The 7,749-nt window shown below is 34.3% G+C and overlaps 1 long non-coding RNA gene across 1 annotated transcript in view; it reads right to left on the reverse strand.

The window, feature by feature from the left end:
- LOC132013037 (uncharacterized) overlaps positions 1-6,089 on the reverse strand; it is a 46,844-nt gene extending 40,755 nt beyond the window's left edge. The window contains exon 1 of the long non-coding RNA XR_009402854.1: positions 5,956-6,089. This is a non-coding gene — a long non-coding RNA (uncharacterized LOC132013037). The remainder of the gene's footprint in view (positions 1-5,955) is intronic.
- Positions 6,090-7,749: the final 1,660 nt, after the last annotated feature.

The following is a 7,749-nucleotide window of genomic DNA, read 5'->3' on the forward strand; positions in this document are numbered from 1 at the left end:
TAAGTTTTGAATTCTAATTTTGTTTTATAAAAATTGAGGATAATAATAGCTACCCCATAAATTATTGTGAGGTTTGATCACTGTGTCAAACCATAGTGGTTATTCAAGATATAAAGTGGGTTTTTAATATTTATCTTTCAAATTTTTATCCGGAATATGCATATGAGATGGTTTGGATCATAGATTTCTTAGTAACCATTTCACAGTAAATAGTAAATATGTCCATCTCCCTTGCCCACAGCTTATCAATAGGGTAACATGATGAGAGTAAATGGGAACTTCTCCCATATGAGTAGCTAGACAGTCCGTATGCAGGCAATGAGGAAGACATATTTTTCTCCGCTTATACAGGGAAAGGAGGTAGCTGCCCTGCTCTACTCTTGAAAAGATCTCCTTAGAAATGTAATGGTTCCTAATCCTTGCTTTCATTTGATATTATCATTGACCATATCCTTTGATATATTTGGTATATGCACATACTTGCATCAGTTGAAATTTGCAATATGTATATCAAGTTTTCAAGAAAATAATGGCTGATTTTCCCAGTGTTCTCTAGTAATAGGTAAAAAGCCTTCAGTCACCCAAATCCTGTCACCACCTTTTCCTTCTAACAATCCTTTTAACTCTGCTACTTGTTAGCATTTTAAAAAAATAATAAAAATAAAAAAGTTTTGGGCAGCTGACAATGTCCAGAAGGTACATGGCACAGGGCAGTAGCTGCAAGATGTTTTCTTCTGAAACTAGAAAGTCATGGAGCATGAAAAAACCCTTTCTAGACAATGTGAAGTGAAACAGGAAAATACACTCCAATTACTGTCCTACATAAATATCCAAGGGGAACAAAGAGCATCAGTCAGGAGGCTATTGTCTCCCTAATTATGTTCCAAATTGGAAATGGCAACTTGTTTTCTTCCTCACATAATAGTTCTCTAAATAAATTGTCTTCTCCCACTGTCTGCTGCTCTCTTGAGGATTTGGTTATTTAGGGATAAAGAATTCCTGGTTGTGAAAAACATGGGTTATAAGCCAGCTCCCTGCCTTAGAGAGAAAATGGAAATGAATACTAGGGTTATGACATGTTCAAAGTCAGATACATTTTAGCAATTCATTTGTTGTGATTTGGGTACTAGGGAAGGCTTTTATAAATTTTATGTATATATCTTTTGACTATTGGAATACTGGCTTACCACACTGTAATGAATGAAAATCACAAACAGAATATTTGATAATGTCTTTATCTTAAAGTATTGTGGTAGCTCTTCAAAATAAGAGTTTAATGATGGGGATTTAAGAAAAAACTTTTCATTACTATTAGTTCATCTTTATCATCTACTTATGTTTTCTTTCTGTATATTCTTTAATAAATATGTATTGCCCTCAGAAAACTTGCAAAATCGTCCTTAAAATTTAATGCTGAATTTTTTTCTTAGCGACTTTCTCTATGAAGTACTTATATAATTTTTTTTTTTTTATGTTACTGTGTTTAAACTTTGTCAGTGAAGTATCATCTCAGTTGTAAGGTGAAAACTTCAGGGGTGGATACTGTGTGGATAACCTGTTCTGAGTTTACTTATTTGTTAGATTTTTGGTCCTTTATTCACAGAATCTATTTTTATTCTTAAAAATGGTTATCAACTATTATTATCTTCTGTGATTATAGCTAGGATATGAAATCTTTATTATGGTCCAAAGTTAATTTTTTCTCAGTTCAACTGAAAGTGTTTTTAATTTCCTACAAATGTAAACTGTTCATGGTTTTTGATGTATTGATATGTCTTTAGGAAGGTTTGTTTATTTTGTGTTCTAAATCTTCTTTAAATCTTCTGTATCAAAAAGATTGGTAGATAGTCCTTGGTAGATTTTTATCTTCATAATATCCTGTCTTTCAGTATGACTGATAACATAATGTTTTGACAAAGTGAAATTACAAAAACTAAAGACATATCATAAAACACAAAGAAGGAAAAGCTCAAGACACCTTTAAAGGAAAGTTATAGAAGCTTCATTCTCAAGGAAGGTGAGTATATCAGTGTCATTTTCCTGGGACAGATATAGCATGGAATATATCATGGTAAGAAATTTAGTAATTGATTTAATGTGGTACTGTCAAATAGAAGAATACAAATGATAATTTTGTAATCAATTAAAAACCTTTCTTAATTCTGATTTTTAGTGTGTTTTTCTTTTTTCTTTTAAAGATTTTATTTATTTATTTGACAGACAGAGATCACAAGTAGGCCGAGAAGCAGGCAGAGAGAGAGGAGGAAGCAGGCTGCCCACTGAGCAGAGAGCCCAAGGCAGGGCCAATCACAGGACCCTGGGATCATGACCTGAGCCAAAGGCAGAGACTTTAACCCATTGAGCCACCCAGATGTCCCTGTTTTTCTTTTTTTAAAGAATAGCTGACTTCCACCCTTGATCAATCACAAGGACAGTTGTCAGGGCTTTGTTTATGTTGAAACATGCTTCCACGTGAAAGTATGAAAGCTACCTAATCCCTTTTTTGTGCTGGCAGAGAGCATTCTATGTGTAAGGACACTTTTTTTTTTTTTTTTTTTTTTTTTTGGTGTATATATAATCTGAGAAGAAGAAGAGCTGCAACCAGTTTAATACTGTGACTCTATTCAATGGTTTTGCCAGCAGGGGTCTGCAGAGAGGAAATAAGTTGAGAGAAATAATGTTAAACTCCAGCAGTCTTGTCATCTTTATACCTTTAAATTTTAGCCAAATTAGAGTGAAGAGTTCCAAGGGAGACAATGGGTCATCTATTGTCTTGGCACAGATAGACTGTGTACCCAACAAATAAGGAAAAAGAGCTCATCAAATGTTAACATGAATTAGGTTTAGAAGTTTAACAACTGGAAAAAAAAAGTCTAATCAACTTCACAGTTATTAAGAATTAGCAAAATCGTGTTTATTTTCCCTCTCTTTCCCAGTTTCAGTTTTATCTTGGAATATAGACTCTAGGCTTCTGTTTCTTTCTTTTCTTATCTTTTTTTTTTTCTTCTGTGTCTAACAAAGTACCCATTTTTCAAGTCCAGAGTGTAAGATTTTGGTTTCTGGGCGATCTGTAACACTTTAGGTAAAGTTGTCTAGTTTCAATACATGACTCATAAAGGAGAGTGAGTTGTTAAATATAAATGAGAAGTATGGCTATGTGTTTGGAATTTGACATATTAAGCTGTACATGACCAGGTGGGAAGTAAGGGACAGTATTAAGAAACATCATTTTGCTCATAGGTGTTTTCAGTGCAGCAGAACGGTCATAATACATTTACATATAGGGTGAGATGCATGAGAAGCCCTCATGGGATATAGTTATGGACAGTAGAGATGAAATTCTCTTTCCATTTATTACTCCCCAGCTGAGGTATAACAGATTATTTTATTATCCAGTGAGTATGAATGACTAACTGTAGATAAGGCGTGATGTTTTCATATGACATTTTTGATTGTCTTTACATCTGGTTAAACTTTTTTAGGTACTATGTCAGTTTCACCTGAATAGCAACAAAAGAGATGAACATCATCTTTCCTGGTTAAGCCAGGTATAATGCAACTAATTTGCCTAACAAGTGGACTATGACTAAGTTTTCTGTTAGAAACTAGAGCACTATCTAAATCTTTTTTTTTTTTTTTAAGACTTTATTTATTTGGCAGAGAAAGATCACAAGTAGGCAGAGAGGCAGGCAGAGAGAGAGAGAGAGGGAAGCAGGCTCCCTGCTGAGCAGAGAGCCCGATGCAGGACTCAATCCCAGGACCCTGAGATCATGACCTGAGCCGAAGGCAGCGGCTTAACCCACTGAGCCACCCAGGTGCCCCTAGCACTATCTAAATCTTAATAACAATGGGTAAAATAACAGCAGGTCTAATAATTACTATAATGGCTATTGACAACTCTTGAATTTTCCTATAGTCTGATATAATTCAGATAGGGTAATACATTAATTTTCTTTATTGTAGTGTATGTATATACTTAAGGGCAAATATTCATGCAAACAATTTGACAATTCAGGATCATGTCTATATACACCTATATGCCTATAAACACCATAATGCTTCCTAATGGAAATGCACCTTGAAGGTCACTGTAAATATTATACTATATGTAACTGAAAAAAAGTCTTTATATGAAATGAGACCAGTGAATTTTAATGCTAAATTTAGCTCTCATAGAATGTGTAAATTAAAATGAAGAGACCAGAGAGTTCAGTGTTCAGTTCTTTGCTAAAATATACTTTCTGGTAGCTTTTTTAAATCATGAAGACAAATTCGTGTGGAACTCTTTTCTGGTTTTCTTCACAGTGTATTGGTATAATAGATATGTGTACTTCTGATAAAAATGCAGAGACCTTTTGCTCACCAACCCTGACTATCAGTTGCTGTGCTATTTAGAAATCACAAACCTTGCCTGTGCTAGAGACTTTTGAGAAAGATCTATTCAGATGTACTTTGGACCAAGAATGTTTTGGTTGATGAATCTGCTGTTTGTGTTCAGAAAATGGTTATCTGTGTGAAGTTTTATTATAGCAACCAGGGGTGCTAAGTCCACATCAGCTGATAAACATTTTTGCTATTAACAGGGTGGTTTTGATTTTTAGCTTTGTGTGAAATGGACCTTTTTCCAGATATGTTTCTTAATATAACTGTTTAATGTATGTACAGCTCTGTGTGTGTTGTGTTTGTGTATAAAAAATGAATTTTAGAATAATTATCAAATTCATTCCATGTGCATAATATGAAAAAACATAGGGACATATCAAGCTACTGTTTATATACTGTCATATAAGCTATGGATTAACCTCTAACACAACTGACAACTGAAAAAAGTTTTTGTACTTGGTGTTATCTGGGTAGATCTTCATATTTTTTTGGATGTATTCATTAGTTTCAGATTCACATTTTATTTCAGAAGAGAAAATTGCAAATTGGTCTTTGTTTTGTTTTTTGGTTTGTTTTGATTTTTTGGTCAAGTCTCCTAGATTTGAAAGAAGTTTTTGTAGAACATAATCTGTAGTTGAACTGGAAAATATATTCCAGCTTTCAAATAAGTTACAATTTAACCAATATTTGAATAATTTCTGTTATTTTTAGTTTTTATAAACTATACTGGGAAATGATTCATAGTATCTAAAGCATGTTCTATATCACTTGTGATATAAAACTAATAGGATGGAAAATTACTTTGAGAAGAAAGTGAGTTCCACATTAGATAATTGGCTCTTTTTATATAAAATTATTGAATAACTGAATGACTTTGGGAAATTCAGCATTTATGATGCTGAAATAATATCTCTTTATATAAAAATCTTTGTATTTAAGGAAGTATATTTTTTACTATGTAAGTGGAATATTTACATGGTGGCAAGAAGCATAAATATATCTGAGAACTTTTTAAAAAATATTTTATTGGGCATCTCACATTTTATCAATGCACAGTATTTTAATTTTTATTGTCACTTTTCTTCCTGGTTTTATGAAAACTAAATTTTTCTCCAGTACTAACTTTATCCTGAAATGTTAATAAGTTCAAGGAAGACATTTTGAAATGTTTGGGCAAATATAACATTATTTTAGAAAATTTGGTGTTCCTTGATAATGTATTAATTGTGCACCTCCCTGAAACAACTGCTTTAAGTTAAATTCTTAATTGTATGAATTCTACACACATTGTATGTGTATTTATTATCTATACTGGAATTTTTATTCAGTGCAATTTTTTGGACAGTTAGTTGTCAATAAATTTCCTTGGAAAACAGGTTGCACTAAGATTATAGTGGAATCTGTCCAGGAAATTTGGTCACAAGTGTGAGAAGCTCCCCGTACTTTTCCTTTTAACCCTCCTTTCATTGCCTAGAGTTGGTTAAATAGTACTGAGTAACTGTCTTTAAGAGTAATCAACACAATATCGACTCAGTCAGTCACCAAATGAAGCACTTTAACTGCTGTACCTACCCAGTCCAGCTTCTGCCTTTCACCTGGTTCCACTGGTAGTTGATGACAGCTTTCTGACCATCCTGCTATGAATTCCTTCTCTCTCTTCTTAGTTGAAGTCGGTTTTTCCTGGCCAACCTGCTGCTTCTTCTCTACTTCAGTCCTCTTCTCAACTCTCCTTTGATCTCCGTTAATTATTAATCCCTTAATCCAACCCCGCCATCAGAATTGACCTTGGTTTATTTTGTTGTAGTTATTGCTTCAGCCTGGAATATGAATGTGCAAGCCAGTGGTTTTTTTTTCCTCATCTTCCATCGTAAATCCACTTATCAGTCAATAACATTTTCCACTTATCTAGACCTAGGTATGAAGAATTTCACTGTCTTTCCCAATGCTGTGAGTGTCAGTATTCACAAATACCCCATAGGCTCTAGAGAAATCCTAACAATGATAATAATAAATGGTTAATATATGTTTAGTGCTTACTTGTGCCAGGTAATTTACATGGATTTGCTCGTATGATTTCCCCATTCCACCCACACCATGAAGTAGCTGCTGCAATTATCTCCAATTTATAGCCAAGGAAATTAAGACTTACCACGATCACCCAGCTAGGAATTGGCAGTCAGTGTTTCAACCAAGATTATTGGTTTCCAGAAGCCACATAACCTATAGGTGGGACCTATGCTCTGCAGAGGCAGGGTATCTATTTAAAAAGAGAGGGAGAGAGAGAGAGAGAGATTTCCAAACTTTTATTGTTTTTAGGGGTCTTTACTACACGAACACATCCAAATTCACACTTCATTAAACAAGTAATTATTGATCACCTACTATGACTCAAGCACTATTCTTGATATTGAAGAAAGCAGTGAGTAAAACTGACAAATCCATGGATATCATGTTGTTTGCAATCTCATGGGAGAGGAACATGATAAAAATATGTTATGGTTGTGGAAGTAAGTTCTGTTAAAAAATAGAGCAGGGTAGAGGGAAAGAGTGTAATTGTGCAGGGAAGTAATATTCTTCCTATTTGTCCTTTTTGATAAGGTGACATTTGAATAGAGATAAAAATAAAATGAGGAGGTAAGCCATGAAAATATTTAGAGAGAGAGAATGCCAGATGGGAAAAGTAGTAGATGCAGAGATCCAAAGTTCCAGATATAGATACACCTTGCTTTGTGTTTGTAAGGATAAATAAGCAAGGAGGACCTCCAGGACGGATTAAAACGAGCAAGGGGGGAGGAGTAACTGGAGAGGTTAGAGAAGGATAGGGGATATAGGTCATAGTAAGGTCTTCAGAATTTATTTGGGGTCTCAGGAAACTTCTGAATGTATTTGTTGAGTTGTTATACTGTTGTGGGGAGAATCAGTGATAGGAAGTTATTATAAAATACAAGTAAAAGATGCAGTGGCTTAGAATAAAGTGGTGATGATGTTGGTAGATAGATTGATCTATCTGTCTATTCTTTATAAAGACAGAGATACTTTATACACACAGGTATATGCACACATTTATGTCCATATATACTTTTAATTGAAACGTAATATACATATAGAAAAGCACATACATCATAGGTGTACATTTGGGTGAATTTTTTACTGGACACACTACTATAACCAGCTCTCAGATTAAGAAACAGAATATTCAAATCCTAGAAGCCCTCTCATGCTACATTCTAGTAGCATGCATTCTTATAAAGAATAAGCACTGTTCTTCTAAAATAAGAGTTGGCAGGGGCGCCTGGGTGGCTCAGTGGGTTAAGCCTCTGCCTTCGGCTCAGGTCATGATCTCAGGGTCCTGGGATCGAGTCCCGC

The sequence above is a fragment of the Mustela nigripes genome, chromosome 3 (assembly GCF_022355385.1).
Source record: "Mustela nigripes isolate SB6536 chromosome 3, MUSNIG.SB6536, whole genome shotgun sequence".
Taxonomy (NCBI): Eukaryota; Metazoa; Chordata; class Mammalia; order Carnivora; family Mustelidae; genus Mustela; species Mustela nigripes.